The 26029-nt window shown below is 35.5% G+C and overlaps 1 protein-coding gene and 1 long non-coding RNA gene across 3 annotated transcripts in view; one reads left to right on the top strand and one right to left on the bottom strand.

The window, feature by feature from the left end:
• Positions 1-26029, top strand: part of LOC149486208 (protein tiptop-like) — a 219624-nt gene that overhangs the window by 10784 nt on the left and 182811 nt on the right. The window contains exon 2 of one of the 2 annotated variants that reach the window (XM_089699543.1): positions 20236-20275. The exons of the other annotated variant lie outside the window; for it this stretch is intronic. The gene's annotated coding sequence lies outside the window, so the exon portion shown is untranslated. The remainder of the gene's footprint in view (positions 1-20235; positions 20276-26029) is intronic. 2 annotated transcript variants of the gene reach the window in all.
• Positions 1-26029, bottom strand: part of LOC149486210 (uncharacterized) — a 493671-nt gene that overhangs the window by 440863 nt on the left and 26779 nt on the right. The window lies entirely within an intron of this gene.

Below are 26029 nucleotides of genomic sequence, written 5' to 3'. Positions count from 1 at the left end.
CCAATAAAAAAAACCTTCGTCCCAATAATTATTTTTTGCAATTTTTTCTTAAATACTTTTTTATAAATTCTCACTAATAAAATAAATGAATACATGGCCACATCACAATCAAACGTACATTACCCACAGTGTTTGTGTTGTATCAATTGGCGCGAACGGATGGTGTTTTGACAGGCCAGTAGCGAGCAGTCAGCACATGCGTAGTGTAGGCGATAATGGGGTTTAAAGCGGGATTTATTCATTACTATTGCTTCTATGGAGACAGTGAGAGGAAAAATTTTAAAGATAATTGGATATGGGTGGGATATAAAAATCCTTCTGTCCTGTCCTACAGCCTCTAATAATCATCGACGTTTAATGTATTTTAATTTACTATCTCACTCATTCACATACTTATCATTTAAACAATATTTTTTAAGGATAGTGACGTTAATAAGCTGGTTCAATCTAATCTATGAGTAAGACTGAATAATCGATAGATCAAGAAGGAGTTGTCTACTAAGAAGGCTTATTACTGCAAAAGATAAATGTAAAATTATCCCAACTATCTCATCACCAAGCTATACAAAATCCGAACACATTCCATTCCAAACTGCCCTAAAACACATAAAAACATAGCACAAACAATAACCGAACACAGCATCTTTACAAGTCATTAGACTCCCCCCACCCCCACCCGTTTGTAATTAACTAGCGCCCATAAATTGACCGTAACTGTCATATCATATTGATTTAGTCCCGAGCTTCCGTTGGGAATTAAAATTGTTTTTTCCGTGGAAACTTCCTGGCAGAAATGTAGCCATCTGGGTTTGTAGGCAAGCTGGTGATATTTGGACTGCCAGAAAAGTATTTTTCGGTATAATAGTTGTGCTATGGAGAAGCAAATGTAGTAAATGTAACGTGATGAAAACCTTGAACCCATGCGTAGTCCAACTTATTAGTTATTTTATAGTTCAAATAGATTAAGGTGTACCAGGTTTATGAAGGTATATTTCGGCCCTTTTATTTTTGCAATCTGCATATGGGTTTGGGCTATGCGCCATCCTACTACTAGGGGATAACAACTACAGGCCCAACATTGTGATCGCCTCGACGTACATGCCGGCAGACGAAGACCCACCACCGCGAGAATTTGCCAGGCTGGTGGAGTACTGCGCGGGAGAGGGTCTGGAGCTTATCGCTGGTACAGACTGCAATGCACACCACCCCCTATGGGGGATGCCTACAGGTAACAACAGAGGCAGAGACCTTGTTGAATACTTATTTACAACTAGTCTTAATTTAGTAAATACAGGTGCTGAACCAACCTTCGTTACTCGCCGATGTAGAACTATCATTGATCTCACACTGGCGACCCCTGGCATCATAGATAGCATTAACAACTGGCACGTGTCAAAGGAGGCTTCTTGCTCCGATCACAGGTGGCTACGTTTTAACCTACAGGTTAACACTATTACACCCATTCCTACAAGGAATCCCAGGAAAACTGATAGGACACTCTATCGGGCCCATCTTGAAAACCTCCTCGCGAATTCATGCTTTCCAGACAGAATAATGCTTATACAGGATTTAGAACGTCTGGCAGAGCAACTAACTACAAATATTATTTCCAGCTATAACACTGCCTGCCCACTGCGGGTAACGAAAGCAACAGGTGCCAAACAGCAATCCTGGTGGGGACCGGAACTTGCCAAACAAAGACAATTGGTCAGAAGATCACTGAACCGTGCAATGAACACTAACTGCGACCACGATTGGAACACTTACAAAGTAAACAAAGCTGAATACAAAAGACAAATAAGATTCAGAAGCAGTGCAGGATGGAAGAAATTCTGTGATGGCATTGAATCCTGTAATCAAGCAAACAGAGTGCGCAAAGTCATCTCCTGCTGCAATACGTCCAAGCTGGGATCGATCAAAAAATGCGACAACACTCTTACAAAAACACCAGCTGAGACGGAAGCTGTTCTGATGCAGACACACTTCCCCGGCTGCAAATTCATACAACGACATGAAAGGAAAGACACAGCAACCCACACACCATGTGAGGAAAACTGGAGTACTGCTGAGCTCATAGTCAGTAAGGAAAAAGTACAATGGGCAATCGACAGCTTTCAAGCATACAAGGCACCTGGTCCAGATGGTATATACCCGGCTTTACTACAATGGGGGGGGCCGATACTCACGTCTCACCTATCTGCCATTCTGACATCCAGCCTCGCTCACGGCTATATACCGACCAGCTGGAGGACTGTTGATGTTATTTTCATTCCTAAACCAGGGAAAACAGACTACACGGATGCGAAGGCCCACAGACCTATCAGCCTCACATCCTTTTTACTCAAAACATTAGAACGGCTCTGTGACAGACACATTAGGGATACTGCCCTCGTGCGTATTCCATTACATCGGAACCAACATGCTTACAGCCACGGTAAATCTACCGATTCGGCCTTACACTGTGTAGTGTCCAAAATAGAAGAAGCCCTACAAGAAAAATCAATGTGCTTGGGCACTTTCGTAGACATTGAGGGAGCTTTCGATAAGACACACTACTCAAGTATACAAAATGCCCTATCACAGCATGAGGTTAACCCCACAGTAGTCTCATGGATTATAAACATGCTAGGCAGTAGAGAGATACAACTTAGCAAGGATAAAACAAAGAAAGTGCTGGTCACCAGAGGCTGCCCACAAGGGGGAGTTCTCTCACCGCTCCTGTGGAACCTAGTTGTGAACGACTTGATCAGCACACTAAACAAAAACAAATTCCATACCATTGGATATGCAGATGACCTAGTAATACTTATCTCTGGTAAGTTCACGAGTGTTGTCTGTGAAATTACACAGAGAGCTCTATCAATAGTTGAGCGCTGGTGCAACAAATATGACCTTTCAGTGAACCCGCGCAAGACGGAACTTGTTCTATTCACTAACCGACGCCTTCTAGGAAGCTACCAGCTACCAAAGCTATTTGGCTCCGTACTTCAGTTATCGAAAGAGGTTAAGTACCTCGGGATTACCTTAGACGATAAACTCAACTGGAACAAACACCTTGAGAATAAGATCGAAAAAACAAGCATTTCTTTCTGGCAGTGCCACAAAATGATTGGTAATAGATGGGGGCTCTCCCCGAAAGTCACAATGTGGCTCTACAAAACTGTCATAAGACCAATGCTAACTTACGGCTCTGTGGTTTGGTGGCCAAAGACACAACAATCGGCGGCTATAAGCAAACTGCAGAGATTTCAAAGACTCGCCTGTCTGGCAATCACTGGCAGCATGAGCACAACACCGACTGCTGCGATTGAGGCAATGCTCGACCTGCCACCCCTACATCTTTTTGTAAGACAAGAAGCTCTAGCGACAGCTGTAAGGTTAAAGACACAAAACCTATGGAGAATGGTGCCTACAGCACACAGTAAGATCTTAACTATGGCAGCTGAGAAGGAGTCCTCACTCCTTGCCATAAGTGATAAGATCCCAAAACAATTCATCTTTGACAAGAAATATAAGATACAGCTACGTGAATACACGTCAGAACACAACAGCGTTGAAGACCTACTAATCTTCACGGACGGGTCTAAGACTGGAAATGGCACGGGTGCTGGGGTCTTCTCTGAGGACCTAAACATTAACATCTCGCACCCCTTGGGACCCCATAATACAGTCTTTCAGGCTGAATGCCTAGGACTTCTACTTGCAGCTTCGGCCATAATTAAAAGAAATGTAACAAACTATTCGATTCGGATCTTATCGGATAGTAAAGCAGCACTCATGGCAATCAAAAGCCATGAATTCACTTCAGGGTTGACCCTTGAGTGTCACTTAGCCCTCACTAAGGTATGTGACCTGGGAAATTCCCTAGTATTACAATGGATAAAAGGACACAGTAGCTCACGTGGAAACGATGCTGCTGATATACTAGCCAGAAGGGCATCTGAAACACCGGTCATGGGACCTTTTCCCATTATACCGCTACCTGCTAGCTGGACCCGGATGATGATTACCCAGCTCACTAGCACTGCTCAGAGAGCGGAATGGTCATGCAGATCTGATTGCAAGCAAGCCAGAGAAGCCCTACCGGACATTGACTCGAGACTTGCACGTCGGCTTCTCAACCTACGTAGAGTGCAACTACGCGTAATAACAGGGACCCTCACAGGGCACGGCCCCTTTAACAAACATCTCTTCAATCTAGGGATCACAGACAGTCCGCTATGCAGAGCATGCATGGAGACCGAGGAAACGGCAGCCCACGTCATCATGGAATGTAAGGGGGTTGCGGAGTACAGGGCAAGACACCTGGGGTCTCCCGGGTCCCTCCCCGAAGCCTTTGGCAGCCCTCACAAGCTGCTTGGCTTCATGGAGGAGCTCGGGTGGTTTCAATTTTAGCTGGTTTCCCCCACCTCCCTCTCTCACGCAAAATAGGCGCTTGACGTCGAGTTGCGGAGAAATGCCCGTATTATTATTATGTTTCTCATCACCATAATACTCGGGTACCACCAGAGGGACGGTACCCGGTCTTTTGGAAGGCTTACGTGGGGACACGGATCCAACACGCAGAGGCCCTTTTGAGAGTTTTAATGTGTTATGGGGCATCAGCCGCAGCCTGCCCATGACTGCACTATATAGAGATACAGCCCTGGGCAGTCCGCGGCCGATGTAGGACTATTACAGAAAAATGGAAATAAATAACTGGACTATGGAAAGGGGTGCTATGTGGACAGGTTACTGGGTCTATAGGAACTATGGCGTCTGCCTTTCTACAACAAAGTTTGTAAAAATATATTGGCAGACGGTGACTCGCCCTCTCACAGATGGGCCCTCTAAAAAGTCGCTGTAACTTAGCAACAAGAGGGCAACATGTCGTGAGCAGCTAAGGGTGGAGAGGCGTCCCTGGACTTTAAACGACGATCACGCGCTCCCTGAGGGTCCAGCATCACGTGCCCACTCGCCACTTACGCTTCGCATCCACCCTTCGAGCTAAAAGCTCTCGCGACTCCACTCTGGCCGGCCGGTTAAGGCAAGCCAGAGGTGGGGGTCCTGTCCTCGTCAGGCTTCACTCCGACCGGCCGGTGAAGGCGAGCCGGAGATGAAGACAGGGGCCTCCCCCGGGAGCACTCGGTTCCCGCGGGGTCGCTACTCCCCGACACCCCGCCACAAGGTGTCCTGCGGGTTGACTGATTGCACGGTTGGAATATCTATTGTCTAATAGATATTCCAACCGTGGGCGATGGGGTCGTCACATCCCTACGCCGTTATTATTATTATTATTATGGGTTTGGGCAAAGTGAAAGTTAATGAGACGTCATAATATGCACGTTACGTATGTTTATCCAAAACGATTTCCTATACCTATTGTTCCAGACTGTCTACATGTAATTAATTGAAATGTTGATAATTAATTTTGCCAAATATATTGGGTACAAATTCCAGAGCGTGTAAATCGCCTTCCCCTAAAATGAAAGGACTCTTATGGTTACGGTTTGAAGAAGTAATGAAAGTGACGTTACAGTTAATTGGGAAGTGCATACCTATGACTAAAGATCTGTTTATAGGATAAATCTGTTTTTGGAAGAACATTGACACGTTAGATTCATTAAATCAATCCATCTCATATTGTAAATTCAAATAAAAGGTCCTTTATGTTGAATATTCATCAATAAATCGCAGGTCGCTAGTAATAAAGTACGTATATATTTATACGTCGCTCGTTGTTATTACCAGGCCGCTGTCAGCTGTCCGTCAATCAATCAATCAATCAGGCGACCCGACCGAATTTATTGATTGATTCCCGCGTGTTATGATAAAACACGTGACAAAGCATTATGGCTCCCATTCTTTGTGTAATAGCGGCTATTTTTGAAAGAGATGCTGGATATGATGACGTCAGACCAGAAATTGCAATGCACGTAGCCTCGAAGGTTCATCAGTATTGGTAATCAGTTTAAAGTATAAAGATCAGAAGTGGGAGCAAAACTGTTAAAGTAGGTCACATGGGTAGTTTTTTTCTGCCATCCCACAATCCTATTCAGATAGTAATCCCATCAGTCCTCTGATGGGATTTTAGTTACTAGATTGGCGCGTGCTTCTGTCACCTGCTGTGTATTTGTTGCTTGTCATATATCTTCTTGTAGAAGAATATTTATGCAATGGTAAATAATTTACAAATTCAGTAACTCGATGACGATATTTTTGTAGTTTATTTTAATTTTTAGGTAATTTAATGAAGTAGAAAGATAATTATTAATTCATCTCGGAAAGGGGAGTCTCAGTTAGCAAATGACGTTATAATTTTGTAAATGTAAGAAATTTAATTTGGTACTGTCAAAATAAGTTTAGCAGCTGTTATAGTGTATCAATTATCAATATGAGAAGTAATGCTGTGGTAATGCTTAGTTTGAGAATACATAGGTAGGTAGTTTAAAATGGCAAAAAAAAAACATTTAATATGTAAATGTTTTATTTTTTTAATATTTGGTTTTGTTCTGATTAGCAATATTGCAAATAATCAACACCAGTAAACTTTACGAGCAAAGTATCCATCTAAAATCTAAATCATCTAAAAATCAAGGTTTATACCCGTCAAATTGTAATTACCACATCTCAACGCAATAGCAACCTTATCCCCTTGCAATAAGATGCAAATCAGCTCACGTGTTACGCATGCAATAAAATATGCAGTGTAATTATATCGAATGAAGCGGGCTGTCCGTCTGTGTGTCAATCAAACTGTGATGTAGATCGATTGGATACAATCTTTGTTTACGCTAACGTTTTATTACAGAAAATATAAATTTAAATTAATTCTTGATGCCTAGCTGGCTTGCGCCTTGCACGCGGTTGTGGAGTGCTTTTAATTTTATTTTTTTAGTGAATTTTAAAGTGCGTGACGAATATTTTAAGAAATAATGTAATCATTGAATGATTGATTTTAATTACATGTTGAATGGTATGATCACAATTGTATGACATAAAATAGTTTTAGAGAAAACATAGTTTTAGAAAGCAATAATTGATCTGTTAATTATATATCGTAGATATGACAGATATTGTGTTGTATTTAAGTATTTAATAAACAATATGACTACACATTTGTCTGTATTTTTTAAAATAAACCTAAAAGCAGATTGGAATATGACGTAGATATTATTGTAGGTGAAGTCGTATTGCGATCTGTTTATAGGTTGACATTTATTAAAAATCGGTTCAATAATTTTAAATATTTATTCTATACCAAAATGGGAAGGTTTATAATTTTATTTAAATTATCACGTGATCGTCTATTCGTATGAAACATCTTTGCAAAATAAAATGGCTGAAATATATCGCACTGGGATATTATAGTTTTGAATAGACATTTAATGCGCTAACATTCGTCCATATATTATTGCCGGAAATTACCTTATATGGCTATGGAGCCGTTGGATACCATTTGAACGTCACGACACGACGCCGATGCGACATCTCGTTGACGTACGATACGACATGCGAATTTGAATATTTGCATTATAAGTTGTAATATGTTGTCGTGGTCACATGATTATGTTAATCGAAACATTATTAATTAAAATATGTTTTATAGTAACTTCTATTAAAAGATAGTAAATAAATAAGTGAAATACAACATGTTTATGACGGTGTTTTTAGTAAAATAAATATATGAACTTATTTCATAAAATGTCACAACAACATTTTCGAGATGTAATCGATAAAAATGTTTTAATTAAGCAGTAGTAAGGAAAGCTCGGTAAACAAGCTGGTACAATTAAAGTGTCCGATACATTTATAATAATTGTCTTTCAAACAATATAATGTGTTTATTGTATACGACATATCGTAACATGTAAATGGGAGTCGTCCATTTTGTTTTATTGCATATCGTTATGGGAAATAATTGCATCGTTGACCTATGTTATGTAAATGGAACCCGCGACCCTCGAGTGTGAATAGGCAATAGCGATAGATATATCTTAGCTTAGTTGTCAACCATTGGGGTATGGGACATAAATTTTTTATATGAAAGTAGCTCAATTTATCTTAATATAATTATAAAATTAATCCCTATTTCCCTTGGTCACGGCATCACGCATGAACGGGTGGAGCGATTTCGATAATTCTTTTTTTATAATCTTCTTTGAAGTACGAGGATGGTTCTTATGAAGAGATAACGTAAACATGTACCACGGGCGAAGTGGGGGCGGACCGCTAGTTATAATATAATTTTCATTATTTGCAATGGATTTTAATTTTCTGGCCATGTAAAAGCTACATTGCCAAGTTAAACCATAGTTAAAGTTAAAATAAAATTGCAAAATCTCTCAAAAATTTATCCATATAATGCACAAATGAACTAAACCATGAAAAACATTTCATAGCAGCGAGTTAAAGCCGTCAATCAGGCATTTCCGGGCATCAAACCCGCGCCGTCAAAACATCAGTGCGTTGAGTGCAGCTGACATTGAAATTACCAATTTTCAATAGAAATTTTGAAGCCCCTACTAGGGTTCAATCGGCATTTTAAGTCACGAGACGAAAATGATAATTATTAAGTATGAAGAGATATTTTTGTCTAATGATTGCATATCTATAAAGTGCAATAGCACTTGCAATGCTAAGGCTATTGGCAAAATAAATAATTACTTTAATTACGAAATAACAGGTAGGTAGGTACACTAAATAAAAGTAAAACATTATATATCAAAATTAGTTCTCAGAAGAAGAAAAACATAAGAGATTATTTTACAAAAATCTGTTTACACTTTTACGTCCAGTATGTTATCAAATTCTTGAAAACGAAAAACAAATCGATTAGTATACGTAGCAACTTAACACCATGGTATACCGTAAATAGGGTTATCACTATTGAGAACTTAAAAAATAAAAATTTCATCCATATCTCTAGGGTTGACTTTATTATATTAACCAACATACACTGGGTAATAAGTTAAATTGAACGAAAGTCAATGAACTATTTTTACTAAAACGATAAGTTATTATTGCGTACCTAGTACCTACTCATAAATTAACACATCAAAATATTTTGTATCAAGGTAATGCAAGTTCTTTTGAATGATATTTTATGCATCTCTGTCTTTTAACTGCGACTTCAGTTTTCTGGTTAAACTCGTGCTTATATGAAATGAGAAAAGTAATTCATTTTCATCGAATAATTTTTGACATACCTATATAGTACATACCCAGAATGACCGCCTCCTTGGACACAGTGGTTGACGCGTGAGCGTAGAACCGAGGGGTCCTGGTTTCGATTCCCAGTGGAGACGAAGAAAAAAAAATGTCTCAGTCTGGCAGGACACAGAAGGCTGATCACCTTCTTGTCTCTAAAGAAATTCGATCAGTGAAACAGATGTATAATGCATCTGCCCCTTACCCCACTAGGGGACATGGCACTTCACACACACATACCCAGAATCGTACTTTTGACTTAAATTCATAACTTCTAACCATCCTCTGTAAAACAATTACGTCACTAAATTCGAAATATTCCAGATTATACAATAAAACAAACAACTCGTCAGTGGCAGCCCTACGGCCCACAATGCTGCCAATCACCGATACAGCACATTTGTTTGCGATGGCTAATTACCTGCTCAAATATACGCTTATTTGTATTCTTTATTTGGACTTGCTTGCTCAAACAGTTTGTCAAGACGTACTTGCGAAACGGTTAGGTTTTGAGAAAATGTGCTTGGTTATGTTTTAGTACCGTGTTTAGACTAGAAGATAATTCTTACATAATCTTTAAATACTTTTTAGTTAAATATAAGAATTACAAATGCTATTCTATCAATTCTATTATTTTTAGTATTAAAAATAAATAATGATGTAGCCTATGGTTCCTTAGCTGCTTCTGTAATATGTTGTAGTATATTGATGTATTTCAGCCAAATTTGTAAATCGATGATTTACATTTTGAATCTTCTACTTTATTAACTAAGTCTTGAACTTTTATAGGTTCTCAATTTGACTGCATTTTTGCGCTTTTTTACATCAGAATAGGGGTAACCAATTTTGATGATTCTTTCTTTATTTGGAAACTGGTGCCTTCTGTGCCTTAGAAGTCGGTTTTTTTTAAATAATTATACAATATTTCCAAGCTGAGCAATAGATGTCATTCCATCAAGTAATCAATATGACAATTGCACGAATAAGAATGCCAAGAACATTCGAGATCAATCCCATTAATCCGTCAGTATATCGCAATAATTTACAACAATCGCGATACAATCTCGTTTTATGTACGAATGAAATATAGTGTATAATGTGGCATTCGATACATGACGTAATCATCTAGACTGAGTTTGAAGCTAGCTTTGGAAGTAAATCTGGTATGATTTGTCACTTTCTAGAAGAATTAATGTAAGTTTGATGGGTTATAAAAATACAGGGCAACATGAGTCAAGCATTTGTTTGTGGGACGCCGAGTTTTCACGTGTTTTCTGCAATTCAAAGTAAATTGATAAGAGATATACTCGGAGCCAAATATTACATTTATTTTATGAACTCTAACTGTAGAGATTCCTACAATGAACCCATACGCTAATTGTTTTGTTTACATTATAAGTGACACGAAAAGGAGTCCATAATCTCTAACACATTGCATAGAAATTATTAGCTGACATACCCGCAGATATTTTCCTTGAAGACTTCTAAAGACCAAAACGTTAGATAAATCGTCATCTACCGTTTAAGGAAGTGTCGCAAATCATTACACGGCAAAGTAATCGAGCACTCTCTGCTATCTATCGACTATCCACATGTTAAGTATTGCCATAAATCCTATCCTAAGCTACTAATACGCAATCAGCGTTTTGTCGGAACTGCTGGTACCTACTCTTGATATAAATATTGCTACAAAATATACAAAGGAAAAATGACTCGCATGGCTTCTTTTTTATATTTACAAAAATTTTGAGTATCCTGTATAAAACAAAATAATGTTGACCAAAAAGCACACCCTGTATACGTTTTTAAAAATGCTCAACACAATTACCCAGTCCGGCAAACACATTTTTATTACCTCGATACAAACTAACGTAATGTAACGTTTTATATTACTAGTTTTATTAATTGCTATGACGACGCCAGGATGTAATTAACAGGTTCTCATTCTAATTATGCACTTTCGCAATTATTGCATTTAATCCCTTCGGTGCGGTGGTTGAGCGATGGCTTTGTGTCTGGCTTTCCGGTTCGATTTGTATACAGGATGTTTAAAAAATGGAAATCTATTTATGGATGTGCAGGGGTCAATTATTATATTTGCATGTTGAATGTTCAGTGGAGTGTGAAAGATATTAATAATATTTTTATTAAAGGAAATAAATTATTTAAATTATTAACAATGCATGAAGTGTTCGAAACGTTAGTCTTTTTAAGACAATCTAGGTACTTACAATCTTAAGAATTGCATGTAATAAAACTCGATTAAAATATTCAATTCAAAGAAAACAACAATGGAAATTGAAATAAATATTAACCAAAGAATAGTAAAATGAAAAACTACCTTTACTACAGATTAAGAGTCATTACGAGAATTCCTGTTACAGCCACTTTATTACAATAAAACAGTTCAATGAATCCAATAGTATTTAAAACTAATAAAAAGTATTGTATGGTTTCCAGAATGATTCAAACGAAATTCTTTATAGCTTTTTAATAGTACGGACACTGACGGAGCCAATAAGTTGAGATTTGATCGTCACCAATGACATCGCATGAATTTTACACTTTACGACTCTTCATTAATTTTTATCGCCCTCATTATCGGATCGTCCCCGTATCGCACGGTCGCTAAGTTGACGAAACATTTTTATACATCTAACTTTATGACGTGGAACTCGAGTAAAATACTTTGTCAGATAAAATGCGTTCTGCGTAAATGTCAATAAATAATATCGCGTTTTGATTCGTTTATCCTTTGGCAATAAAACTCCATTGGTTTTTATAACGCATTTACGATCTTGCTTCGATGTTATTTTTCGCTTGGACTGTAGGTATAAACGTTTCGCTTTTATTATTCCTTTGAAATTAATTTCCGCTATTATTGTGTGACAGTGGACGTTTTATTGAAACTTTTTATACTTTTTGCGTTGGACCTTGCTAAGATCTGTTCGTTTTATTGAATGATTCTTCGTTGTTGCTTCAATCTGGTAGTGGATTATACAAAAAAGATTTATTGAAAGTTATAAGTATCCCGCGGTTTTGTACCTAGCACATGTTATTAACTGATAATTTCAATTTAGATGAAAAATGTTTACCTTATGAATCTGTAACCCCATATATTAAACATTTTATTTCAAATATAGATAAATAACTTAAGTATCCACTCTCGAGTATTTAAAAATGTTTCAATTGAAGAAAAATTGATAGTCGTGTTGCGATCGTGTCGTTACTTCTAAATATATATTCTAGTACAGGCCACACGTAGCTATGTAAATAAAAATTTGTAATTTTATACTTTCGATGATGAGTTGTGGCGGTCATTAATATGGAGATTTTAATTTAATATTTTATTAATAACTGGTTATTTAACAAATAGGAAATAGCGTGCTAACTGGTAGCGGGTTCAGTTTCCGCCGAGTTAACAGTTCGTAATATTTTAATGTGGTTTTGATGGTTTCCCTTCGCTATGTTTATTTAAAATTTTAATGTCGTAAGTAATAAAAGGTGTTATTTGTTTATTTGCCTTTTAATTGGAAGTTTGAATAATTATACCTATATGTTACTTGTGATAATAGTATTATATCAGTACTAGCGGTCCGCCCCGGCTTCGCCCGTGGTACATATGAAAAATAGATGTTGGCCGATTCTCAGACTTACCCGATATGCACAGAAAATTTCATGAGAATCGGTCCACCCGTTTCGGAGGAGTATGCAGACTAACATTGTGACACGAGAATTTTATATATATAAGATTATTACACAGGCTTTAAATATGGATTGGTAAATACCGTGGTAATTTTCAATACAATGTCTGTTTTTCGTTTGTATTGATGAAATCAGATAACAAATAGTGTTTGTTATGGCAACGCTACAACTTTCTATTACTTAAATTCTTAATGTGTAAGTATGCAAAACCGCACCCACATATTTACATATTACAAAACAATAATCATTTCATATCTTTAGTGTAAAATGAACAAACTAGGCACATTCCTACCCTACACGGTTTTCGGAATTCTTCACTACATAGTATAGAATAAAGTCGCTTTCTCTGACACTATGTCCCTACATATAGCAACAGATTTTGATGCGGTTTTTTTAATAGATAGAGTGATTCAAGTGTAAGGCTTTAGTATGTAATTTATTACTTATTAGGTTTTAGACAAAGCGGGCGAAGCCGCGGGCGGGAAACTAGTAGATCTATACTATATCATAGGTATTGATAATAATAATCTTTCTATATTTTGATAAACAAAGTCACTCATATATCTTCAGATATAAGTGTTGGCAGCTCAAAATTCAAAAGAGTCCATTGAAGCGTACAAAGGGCGCACCTGAAAGCCAGCCCTTCGCAAAAATCACCGAAATCATCCGATCCATCTGTTATCGCCATCAATAGATACGAAATGGATCAAAATGGATCAAACTCAAGTAAGGAGAGAGGTTAAAAGCGCGAGCGGAAGCGGGAGATTCTTTCGTTGTGCTCAGTTTTTAAATTGTATTCGTAACATTTTAATTTATAAGTATTTCTATGGAAACACTTTAGATAGGTAATATGTACTAAGAATATATTATGGTGTTGTTGTACATTTTTAATTTATTTATGGAGGACAGAGTTATGTTATGAAACTTTCAGTGCCTAACATTAATCAGTAAATCGTCCGTATGAACAAAATCCTTTCTAACTGCTAAACTTTTTCATATTATCTAGATAGAGATTCATTTTTCTAAGAGATTTTAGACTTATTAACTATCAAGCTACTTGTCTTTTTAAACTCGCTTCCGCTCCCGCTCCTCCCATGACCACTGTCACGCTGAGCTAATGCTTCATCTATTTGCCAGATTCCAAACAACATCATTTGTTACACCATTCAATGGTTTTCGAAGCTTGTGTTAATAAAATTGCACTTCATTCCTTTTTGTCGATCACCGTCACTTAGCCGTGACGGGGGTGTCCATTGGTTTCGACTTTGTGGGATAAAGTTATGGGGATGTTTCTATGGATAAATATAATTTATTTCATAAATATTTGCTGTATATTCAATTGCAGATTTTAGTGTATTTAATTTGTATTTTTGTTGAATTTATGTATGAAATTATATGCGACTGAACCTTATTTCAGGTGTTTAAAAAGACTGTATGTGTATGTAAATAAATGTCGGATCGAAACCTGTTTAAATATTTGAAATAATTTTATTGGCTTTATTAGTAAGGTACGTACCAATAATAAAACGATACATTTTAAAGGAAAGCGTTTCATAGACATTATTTTAAAGAAGTCGAGTTGCAAATAACTAACATAACCTTTTGGCACAATTAAAAAATAATTGTCGTAGTAGTATAAATAATTGTCGTGTCCGTACTTTCAATTCTGTAGTTAATAGTTACATTGAAAAGTTATTTTAATGGTTATATTAGGCGTTCTAATGTCCACCAAATCCCCAAAGCATAACTCCCCTAGCGCTCAACAGGGTCGGCGCGAATTCGCAAGTCATCTTGACGAGCGTCGGGTTCCATAGTAAATACTTTATTTTTACAAACTATGAACGAATAAAGCAACTTATTGTGAGATAACGCTTTTGGATAGGAATTGGAAAGGAAGTATTTCGAGACACTTGTGAAGTAAAAGTTTAAATTATTAATCTAAACGTTTGTGTACTGAAAGTGAATACAAAAAGTAAATTGTGTCTTCATCTTATACGTGTAAAATATACATATCTATGTATATTTGGTAATATGTGATGTATTTTTATTTTAAACTGATTCTTTGCTAGCTGCAGATACATTTTTATATGCGTATACAGAAATCTAGACCCCATAAATTTCTTTTTAAAATACCACCTACTAACCAAACGATTTCTGATGTGTTATATTAGTATTACATCAATAAACAATATCCCATAGAACCCCACACCCCGATGGTATCGTGGTGCGGCCGGTCACGACGTCCATCATTCGATTCCTTTGACTCGTCAGCGCCTGTCCGATACAACTGACAAACAGTGATGGTCTGTTCCGCTTGGTGTCTTTTGTTTTAGTTAATTTCTTTAATTAATGGTTGGTTGAACGATAAAATAATTATTAATTACCTACTGGAACGATGATTGACGAATCTTTTTTTATTATTAACAGAATGTGCTGCAGTAATTAATTTCATGAAAATTATTTAACAATTGCATGATAATATAATTATTAGTCCTTTTACAGTTTTAATGTACCTATCTATATATTTATATTTACTCTTAGTATGAAGTTAAGTTTTAAAGTATTATTACATTCCACAAAGTAAACAAAGCTATGGTTTAAAGTTTAAACACATTTTTCTATTTATTCAGGTGTAACTTAATTTGGTCGCAAATTTTTTCACGTTGTTACATATGTTACATTTGTTTTATTAAAATTCATGTATACATATTGATCCCAAAGTTAACATCAATTGCGCCAAAACTAATAGCTAAATTAGAAAAATAATAGAAAATTTTAATGTTTTACCGGAGTGTCAGGCAATTTATCCAAAGCATTCGTAACGCAAAATTTATGGTTTTATCAGGTCAATACACGATGAAAGCAGTACCAAACCAGGTATAATGGTGTAAAGAGTACTCTTTCTCTCTTGTATTTATGAAAAGCTGTAACCTTATTACTGAAGATATCAAAAAATTTCATTGACCGATAAAACGCCGGACAATCCCAATTTCACGGTGCGGCCGGCGGGGCCCAAGCGGAGCGCGCCAACCAATGACAAGCCGACAAAGCGATACAGAGATCATTTCTAATTGTGGGTTTTGATACGAAAACTCATTGTTGTATATCTCATAATCAACAACAAATCCGTCTTTTGTACGCGCCGATTTCACGATTTCTAATTAAATAGAAAGGATAGTATTACCTGAACTCCAGGCTATTGTTCCACAATTGTTTTAGATAATCTCGAGTGGTCGTGATTTGATAAGCATTTAATTCGTTTACTTGGACGATTTCATTTGTTGACCTTCCGATTGAGTGGGGTCAATGAACCTGTGATGCTCATCAAAATGCGATACCTCAGCATTATTTGTTTGCAGTACTGTCGAAATGTGATGTAAAGAGAATTGGCGAAAATTGTGAAGCATTTCATAATATGTATACGTAGAAAACTTGGCTAATGTGTCGTTTTATGTATTTTGTAAAATCAAAATGTAAAACTGACATGATTAAAAGAGCAACTATGGAGTTTCTTGCCGGTTCTTCTCCGTAGATACTGCTTTCCGAATCGGTGGTAAATGTTAAAAATATGTAATGACGTCTCAAAAGTGCTTCTAGAAGAAGTCTAATTGAATAAATAAATGTTTGAGTTTGAGTTTCGTCATGTAATCGTTAATTAAATTGTTTACGTATAGATGAAATGGTCAAAGCTAAATTCTCTAAAATTTAAAAAGAGGTATAAACTATTTAAAATAAAATGTCTGTGCATTGTAAGTAGGTATATTTATGTAAAAGATTATTGTAGGTTTCCTAGAAACAATAGACCTCTTAATCTAGAACTAGAATTAAAAATTAATAATTTTTTTATGTAATATTTATTAAATATTGGATCTAAGTATGTATTTATAAATGTCAATTAATAAATTGTCACAATTTAATTCCAATAATTTAAAGCACGATTTGAACGCGTCAATGACATCAAAATACCCGTTTTATCTCCTTGAAAATTTTGAAGGACACGTAACACTTTTTGGTTCCTTAATTGATATTAATTTTAATAATTACCTAGATATGCTTGATACGTGTAATTTATTTGTTTATATTAGAAGCTGATCCATTTCAGCAGATGTGGCTTCTGTAGTAAGAAGCTGTCCACTACAACTTCACAATTTTACATTTTATAAATCAACAAATGCTTGCCCTATTTTTAATAATATCTGTATGTCTGAAAGTTTATATTATCGATAGACGTGAAGATATTTACAAGTTACTGCTAAAAGGAAAAAAATGCTGTATCGATTTTGCTGAAATATTGTATGCAGTTTAATTATGGCCTGGCACATACGCTAGTTTAGCAGATTGTCTTACCAATAAACTGCAATACTATTCTATCAATTTTAAGGAACACATGACAAAACAAGATCTCGCTATTTAATGAATAAACAATAATAATAATTAGTACGACACATTCCGTGCGCGCGCGCACCGCGGGCGGCGGAGATCTTCATAACTCGTAGGGTGCATATTTTCGCCACTTTTTGGGACTCTTTTGTTTATGTATTTTAATATCAATATTTTAAATATAGAACGAAGACTGTAATGGATTTGAAATACGTTTTTTATTAATTATTCCATTCGTCGTTTTTTTTAAATTTAATGTGGGTCGAGTAAACGGGTAGGTATACTGACTATTACAACAATTTTGTTTTTGTTTTGCTTCAATAGAAATAGTTTTAAGGATAAATTAAGAAAGCAAATGTTTGGTGCAATCTACTTATGTTATAATGTGTTGTTTTTACTAACCATCCGGTTATAATACCTTTTGAAATAATTTAAGTCTAAAACGAGGCCACTTATTTTTCTTCCCTCACCACCCATAAGAAGCATATAAACCGCCAACAGCTCAGTCCCACAGTCCCCCCTCCCCCAAACTCATAGTCACCCCCCATTACATCACAGACCCTATTTACAGTGAAATGATTTATCCGCGCGGACGACACGACGATATTTACGATTTAAATAACTGCACATTTTATGAGCACACTTGAGAAATTGCAGCGTTATATTCGCTTTTATTGGCGCGTTTAATCAATCAAGATGTATTCATAAAAATACCAATTGAAGTTTGGATAATGTTTCGTTTGTTAGATTCATTTGGCACAAAAGAGCAAAAGTCAACTATATTTTTAAAGTTTTTAACTTTATTTATCATCAAGTTGTAAATTTTGATTTAATAACTAAATATGGATGACATTATTGTACAATTATTATCACATATTAATTAATTATTATGCAACTTATCGTCATTTTGGCGAGATTCTGCAGTGACCACCTACTTAGTAAAACCAGAGAATATATAAAACAGAGCAAAGAACCTTCCTGTAATTCCTCGGTTCAATTACTAGAAAAAACCAGTGTCCGCATTCGAGATAGATTTAGGTTACCTACATTCCTGTAATGAAAACCACACCACAAGAGACTTCTACCTGTGGCCACACTCAAACTCAAAAAATTAATTAAAGCCCTTGCTGTTTAATTAGTGGCATGCCAACGATGAGTTATCGTGGACTGGTTGAAGCTGTAAATTTTAGTAAACACATTCATCTTTTGTCTTGCGTATAAATTATTTTTGTTTTGATCAAGGGAATACACTTAGAATATAAATTATGCTCAATAGTGTTATTTATGGCTTGGCTCTACGCTTGTAATTTTTATGTAATGGTTGGTTGACAAATCGGGAGTTCTAATTGTGATGGTGTTAGTATTCTTAGCATGCTATGTTGTTTGTGAGCAGTGCATCGGTGAAGGTCACCTAGTTTAGTTTTTAATTTTTAATATAAGTACTATCAGTAACCTGATGGCTGTTGGTTTGAATGATGAGATTAGGGAAATAAGGTAAATTTAAGTTTTATAATAAAAGGTTAATAAGACTAAATATACCTAATTTATAAATGTGTGTGTGTGTGTGTGTGTGTGTATGTACCTATTGATGCTGATATGTATATATTTTATCATCGATTTAGATAAGACGATGACAACGAAGGTTACTAGGTTACCAGAAAACTAAACTTGCAAGTATGTACTGAAAGAGATGAGAACGTCCCTTAAATGCTCTTTCTCGGTAATATGAAGGGTATAAACAAAACCACGGGAACGTACTAGTAAGTTAGTAACAATATAAACTGAATAGTAATTAGCACATTATTCAATGATTCGCATATCCACACAAAAACATGTCTGCTCACACGATAGCATCTCTTGTAAACTTTACAATATTATGACATAAATTAAACACGGCGGTTAACAAGTAAAAATAAAAATGGCCGCTGTCAATGTGACAGGTTTACTCGCGAATTGCGTGATTGTCTCCAATAAGCCGGTGGCGATGTGTGCTGGTTAGTAAACGCGGTTCTGCTTGCGATTTTCAAATCATTTAGGTACTATAATTAAAGGTGTCTATCATCGCTATAAACATACATTCTTAATTTTCAACCCATATCTCACTTACTTTTTTTATGGTAAAAGTTACCAAACTTCTGAAAAGTTGCAATCGATGTGTCTTTTTTATTTTTACTTTATTAATCAAAGATTTTGAAATAAGGAAAATGTGAGCTTAATATCATCAGAATTCAAATTGCAAAAAGGGCAAATGTAGTTACTGAATAACAGAGAGTAGCGTCGAAAGGAATTGTTGATTTCGTCGATTTTAAAATCACATGATTCTATTTGAAATTAAGCTTTTTTTATTGAACGTTGAAGCACATGCGCAAAGTTCTAGTGTTCTTAAATTAGATACCTATTTCTAGTGTTCTTATATTGAAAAATGAGTTCGACTGTACTTTAATTCAATTTTATGTCTTTAAAACCCCAACAACAAAGGTTTCTTACATATATTAATCAAAATAACAGGCTTCTATCTGCACGATATCTTGTTTGATGATGTACCAGGAAAAGACCCTTAAAACGTCAGATTTAACCCAATTTTTGTCGCCCATTAAACCCTGTTTACAACCGCCATAAAACTTTAAGCACCGACCAATCAAGAAAGATCCTCGTTTACTGGAAGTTAACTGTAAACGACGGTTTTATTTCAACTGGTTATTTGGAATCGATTGTAAATCGATGTGGCGCCGGTTGTACGCGAATTAATCGATTATTCACTCGTATATCTTAATACGGAATGATACAACTTTTACTTTTGACGCATTATAATGACCTTACTCTTACTAGCTGTTAAGTTGATGGTTTTTTAACAAGATTAGTTGTTGCGATTAGATAATTTTTATGCATTTTTAACTTGCAAGTAATTATCGGTAATATTCAATTAAGATATATGAATAACCTACTTCGTGTTTGTTTCAGGTCATTGCGACGTCGATATGGAATAAAATATTGAAGCAATTTTAGACATCATTAGGTTTATGTATTACCTATTATAATAAATATGCTACAAATGACATGGATCAATTAAAAATATCCACATATTGGTAGATTTCTGTTAGATACCAAAATTATCAGGCTAAGGTTAATGCTTAGTGTCAGCGACGTCTTCTTCAATTATTTCCTGTGGTGTTGAACATAGATCCTCTCGTTTATACTTCTCTCACGCCAATTATTGTATTGAAGCGTAGGTAAATCAGCGAATTAGTAATGTGCAGTTATTTTATCATGTTTAGCTTCAACGTCTTAACAGATTACTTAATCGTCCCGAAAATAGCCTCCGGCTGCGTGACTTAGACATCCATCATAGCCATGATTTGTTTGCAATTTCTCAAACATCACATTAATAAGCCGAGTCCATCCGAGATTCTATCGGGACACAGCATTCCGGCCTACTTGTACCGTTCGCCTTTGAGTTACCGCCGAATAAAACTGCCATTACAACTAAACAATTTCAAAATCAAAACGCACCGTCCGCGCCGGACGGGCGGAAATATCCTGTATTCGATCAGGGATAAGAATCAGTTTGGGCCGCGGCCCGCGGCGATTGTGACGGGTAAATTGTATGATGTCGTCGGTGTATGATGGGTTTGATTTATGCGACAACGGTTTCATATTCTCGGTACGATCGTAAAAGCGTTCGGATCGCGGCGTGTCGGCCGTTTGCGCACGTTTGATGCTAAATTGTGTATGATTTATCGTTTAATGTGGCTCGTTACGTCGGAGATGGCACACATGAAAGTTTGAGGCGATCGCTCGAGCCATTAATTGTTATTGCGTCTTAGTCAATATGTTTAATTGCTTTTCCGTTAAGCCAAACAATTCGTCAAGTGCTTGATGTGTTTAGTGTTAGCTATTGTGGAATGAAGAGTTGAGTTCAAATGATGTTATGTTCGTGTGAAAGACGGTCGCAAAACCCAATTGAAAAAGCGCGTAGCGGTTATCTGCGTCTCGTTCCACGATAAAGCAAGCCTGAGGAACTTTATATACCTACCTACCTCGATATCACCACTCACCAGCATCGATTATAAGTTCAAGAATATTCTACATCATATATTCAAGATATTATTGTGTATCTACAATGTATTTATTCAGTGGGCTCACGATCAAAACAAATAAATTCTCAAAACTAACCATTCAACTATTTTGACGTTTGACATCACAAAACACGCTTTTAATCAACGAAACACATTGCTTATATAGAAAATAAATATGAGAACATGATGTAAAAAGAGACCTGTAAATCTATCAAGATGTGCAAAAAGTCTTATTTAGATCGCATGCCTCTATTATCCTGCTAAATAGCAGGGGACAGAAACGTATTGTCATCTATCAGACTATAAACAGATAGACTGTTCCCATCATGTCTTGAGTAATGTCCTCCAGAAATAGCTAATGTGAAACACATGTAGACTTGCTGACCAGCTTGATGCATTTGGAATTGACTGGTAAGTGTCTCGTGATGTGGTCAGCTTTGCGCTAAGCAAGTAACTTGGGATTTGGACTATTGCTGTACTCACAGAACTGTTATGGAGAGACTAAAGTTTATGATGATTGTGAGTAACATATTAATGCAGTATATAATTAATTTTAATTGTATTATACAGCACTAATTAAATATATTCTGTGAGCATTTCAATTAATCCAAATAATATGAAGGAAGCATAGGCGTGAAGGACGCGGGTTCGAATCCCGCCTCGTGATCGATGTTTTCTATTCTTTATACTTAGATTTATATCTCCTTATATCTTCATATCCTGGTATAGCAAAAGATTCTGCTTCTCCTTTTACCTAATATTGTATCCGTATCGACAACAAAATATGTATTTCAAACTCACACCTATCGATCTGAAATCAAATAGCAATCAGAACCCTCAAACATAATGAGGTCCCGCACAAAAGGACAAAGGTCGCGGATTCGAATCCACGATTAATTCCATTTCAACAAAAGAACAATTTCTTCAACTTGGATTGAATCTTGACCCGGCTTTCAATTGATTTTTGATTTAAAATCTGTGAGAGAAACGTTCGTATTGTTATTTTTGCATAGGCTATTGGAATGTGATGGTTTGGTGTTATTGATACGCTTTTTAAGAAATATGATATTTGGTTTAATATAAAGTAATTGTTATTTATCGTAAAGACAACTGAATTCCACTGGTTACACGATCATTTCATGCCTTTTGTTATTTTTAAATAAATCGATATTGAATTTTTTTTTAATGAAATTGAGAGTAAAATTTCAAGATCGTGTCGTGGCAATACCGTCACGTTATGGAGTGGCGACGATTTTGGTATCTTTAAATCTTGCCAAAGAAGTTTCACTCTTTTTTATGATTATGTACCTACATATTTTAATCGAGTTAATGCCCGTATAAATAAATTAGTGTAGTTATTTTTAATTTTCTAGTACCTATCCACTATTTTGACGACCATTGTGTCCGTCCAAATTATACCAATCGTATTAACACTTCGTTTCTTCGAATTTCTTCAACCATCAAACTCTTTTATCATCCATAATAGTAAAGATTACAAGTTACAATCGTCATGATATCAAAGTGTGACGTCATCAATAACAGATCTTACCATTCAAGTGTTCGATCTGCGATAGGGTGCCGTTAGCTTTGTTTGATGAGGTAGGGCTGCTGCTGATTAGTTTTTGGTGAATTAAATTCATTTAACATTACATTTTTTTTGCGAAGAAAATAAATAATTATTTGCTTTAAAAAGGACTTATTTTTTAAGTACCTACCTTATATTTTTTAAATATATCTTATAGTTAGTGTTTTTAATTTTAGTTTTACTGCTTTTAGATTTGAGTTAAGGGAATAATTGATATGGGAATTTAAAAATATTATAGACATCTAAAAAACCTGTAGCGTCTATATTAAAAGTCTAATAATGAGTAAACTATACTTAATTAGAACTCGTAGTGGCAACCCTAGATCACAGTATATTGATAAATCCGATTATTTTAAACTTAGACACTTGACAGGTAAAATTAGGTAAAGTCAGAAGATAATTAAGTGTTCAATCTCACAATTAAACTAGCTTTTACCTCAGCTTCTGCTGTTTTTTCCTAAAATAATTCTGATGAATAAGGATTATGACTGTCTATGAGACTATACCATGAGCTCTTTTAGTAAAAAATATTTAAAATGAATTATCCAGCAATCATGTTCGAACCCATACCTAACTAGCGCCTGCAGCGCTTTAATCGCTTCAATAAAAAACAAACACAAATTGCGTATTCTTATTGCGCTTTACGACTCGTAATAGCAGCGCTCGACTGATTGAATTGTTCAGCGTGTGACGTCATAGTGGTCATTGTTCACTAGCTACGTAGTTTCATCAAGTCTTACGAATTAGTATGTTTCATTGCTGTACTAAAGGATCTGGGTTCGAGTCTTGTGTAAACGAGAAAACAATAAAAACAGATTTTAATGTAAAAACTGTTTGAACTGTTTTGATGGCGTACAGAACAATGATTAAGAAGAATAATATTTTTTTTACAAATTTATAAAACCTGAATAGGTAATATGTATGATAAGATAAATTCGGTGTCAATAATATACTTAACATTTGTAATTTGTATTGGTAGATTAAAGGATTAAAAATAATACCTTAGTGAAATATCTATTTCCATTAATAAGTTTCAATTAGAACCGCAATATTTCCCATCGACCCTACATTTTTCACACAGCCACTATCACTACTGCGGCCACCGCAAAAACAAAACTAGACGCTAATTAATATTTATAAGCAACAATCCGTCTATAAATAGGCGATGTCGATTACACTATCTCGGTTTCGATTATTGATTAGTAAAAGGCAATAAACAATTCATAGTTTTAATGTTTTTATGCGCGTGCGCCGGTGGTCCGCCATTTGCAATACACGCGATCTGTTGCCAATGTTGAATTCCCCTGTTTTATTGGAAAATTATGCGCTATGGGCTATGCCCTACATATAATATTAACAAATCAATTTATGGGAATCGTATTTGCAACTGTGAAATAAGCAAACCTGTTTGACACTGTGTATGTTATCCTAATAGTGCGTAAAATACCTTCACTGGCACTGAAAATTTAAATTGTTTTTAAATCCCTTAAGGTAGGTATTACGGATTACCTTTATTTAAAAAAAAGTATTACGTAAGTTACAGTAATTTTTTTTAAAATATGTATATGTATTTAGGTATCTAGTCTATTCCGTAATTGACCTACGTAATAAAGTAACATGTGTACTTTATGTAACATCATAAGTTGTATCTCTAGTATTTCACAAGATTTTTTTTTTTTTTTACATTTTGATATTAATTGTTTACTTATTTTGAACAATTATGTTAACTTCAAATTCCGTTACCTAGGCAACACTGAGTTCAATGAAGTAATGAGCTATTAACGCTCGGTAACTGACGATTACAATGTATATGAACGTTGGGAATCAGTTAATCAGGTGAAAACATAAGAATGTGTAAATAGCAGTTATTTCACATATACAGTTAATTTTGTTTGTGTTTGTAATACTACAAATTAGGATGTTTTAAAGCCAATAACAGTGATAAAACTATCATAAATTTTTCAGTGATAAAAATAATTATAATTATTTTTATCACTAAGCCATTACTATTTATTCCGCCCAAGAAAACTTTCACAAACATTACCTACTGCTATTTAATTTGTTACCTCTGTGTTGTGTTAATAATCGTGATATTCACGGTTTTTTTGCATATTAATTGTTAGTTTGTAAACATAGTTAATCGATCGAAACGTACGTGCGTTCATGAAGAACGTGTAGATAGCTACATAGCTATTCTATAAAAGAGCCAAAATTGACGTCAAATCCTGACCTATCACCCAACATTGTACCTAAAAATACACGTGGAAAAAGCAAAAAGTCCCTAATTGCTGCAAACTTAATTAATCTCAAGACAGTGCGCACAGTAAATCCTCATGATTAAAAATTCAGTAGCGCTCCGTATCAAAGTCGCCGCGTGCGTGGGCGCAATTTGCGTAGCTTCATTAGTGATACACTTATCGAAATGCCCTTTTTATCCCTTTTCAAAATCGACAGGTCTTTTAATTAAGCGCGCGTGAGGTCCGCCACCTTGTGCGTGAGTGCGTGTTTTGTGCCTAGGAATCTAGGGAATTAGGCATTGATATTTTGTTAGTACTTTTATAATATTATGTGCAAAGCGTCAATATCGTTCTTATTTTACTTTAATTTTCCATTTTACTTTATTTGAAATCTTTAATGTTCGGAAATTGCAGTAGATTTATTGCCTTATCGAATTATTTGTAATGGAATATACCTATTTCTGCTAGAAATTAGGAACTATTAAAAAAGTTAACCGTTTGAAGAAATAAAGTGCGTATTAACTGCGTATACACAAGAAAACTATCGAATACACAAGTGTTAGTTGTTACTGCTTCCACCATAATAAAACATAATACCTTGAATAAAAACAGCTACTTAAAAACGATTATAAATGAAAAGAGTGTAGAATTACAACATAATTCCGCTAATCCATTTAAAGTACTCACGTCGGTAAATACTAAAATACAAAGGCTTGTACGATGTACGTGGTGGAGACAGCGAGTCGCCGTAACTATAGTCCAAAGGGTTGGATGTAGGGTTTTCAACATTTAGATTGAGGGAATAATAGTAAAAAAATGTAATTGTAAACAGAATGTATACGATATATTTCAAGGGA

Source organism: Colias philodice, chromosome 9 (assembly GCF_061535455.1).
Source record: "Colias philodice isolate Cphi_HAF_F1 chromosome 9, ilColPhil1 Martin Lab GWU primary, whole genome shotgun sequence".
NCBI classification, from domain to species: Eukaryota; Metazoa; Arthropoda; class Insecta; order Lepidoptera; family Pieridae; genus Colias; species Colias philodice.
The sequence above is the reverse complement of the archived record's forward strand: the minus strand, read 5'-3'. Positions and strand labels throughout refer to the sequence as shown.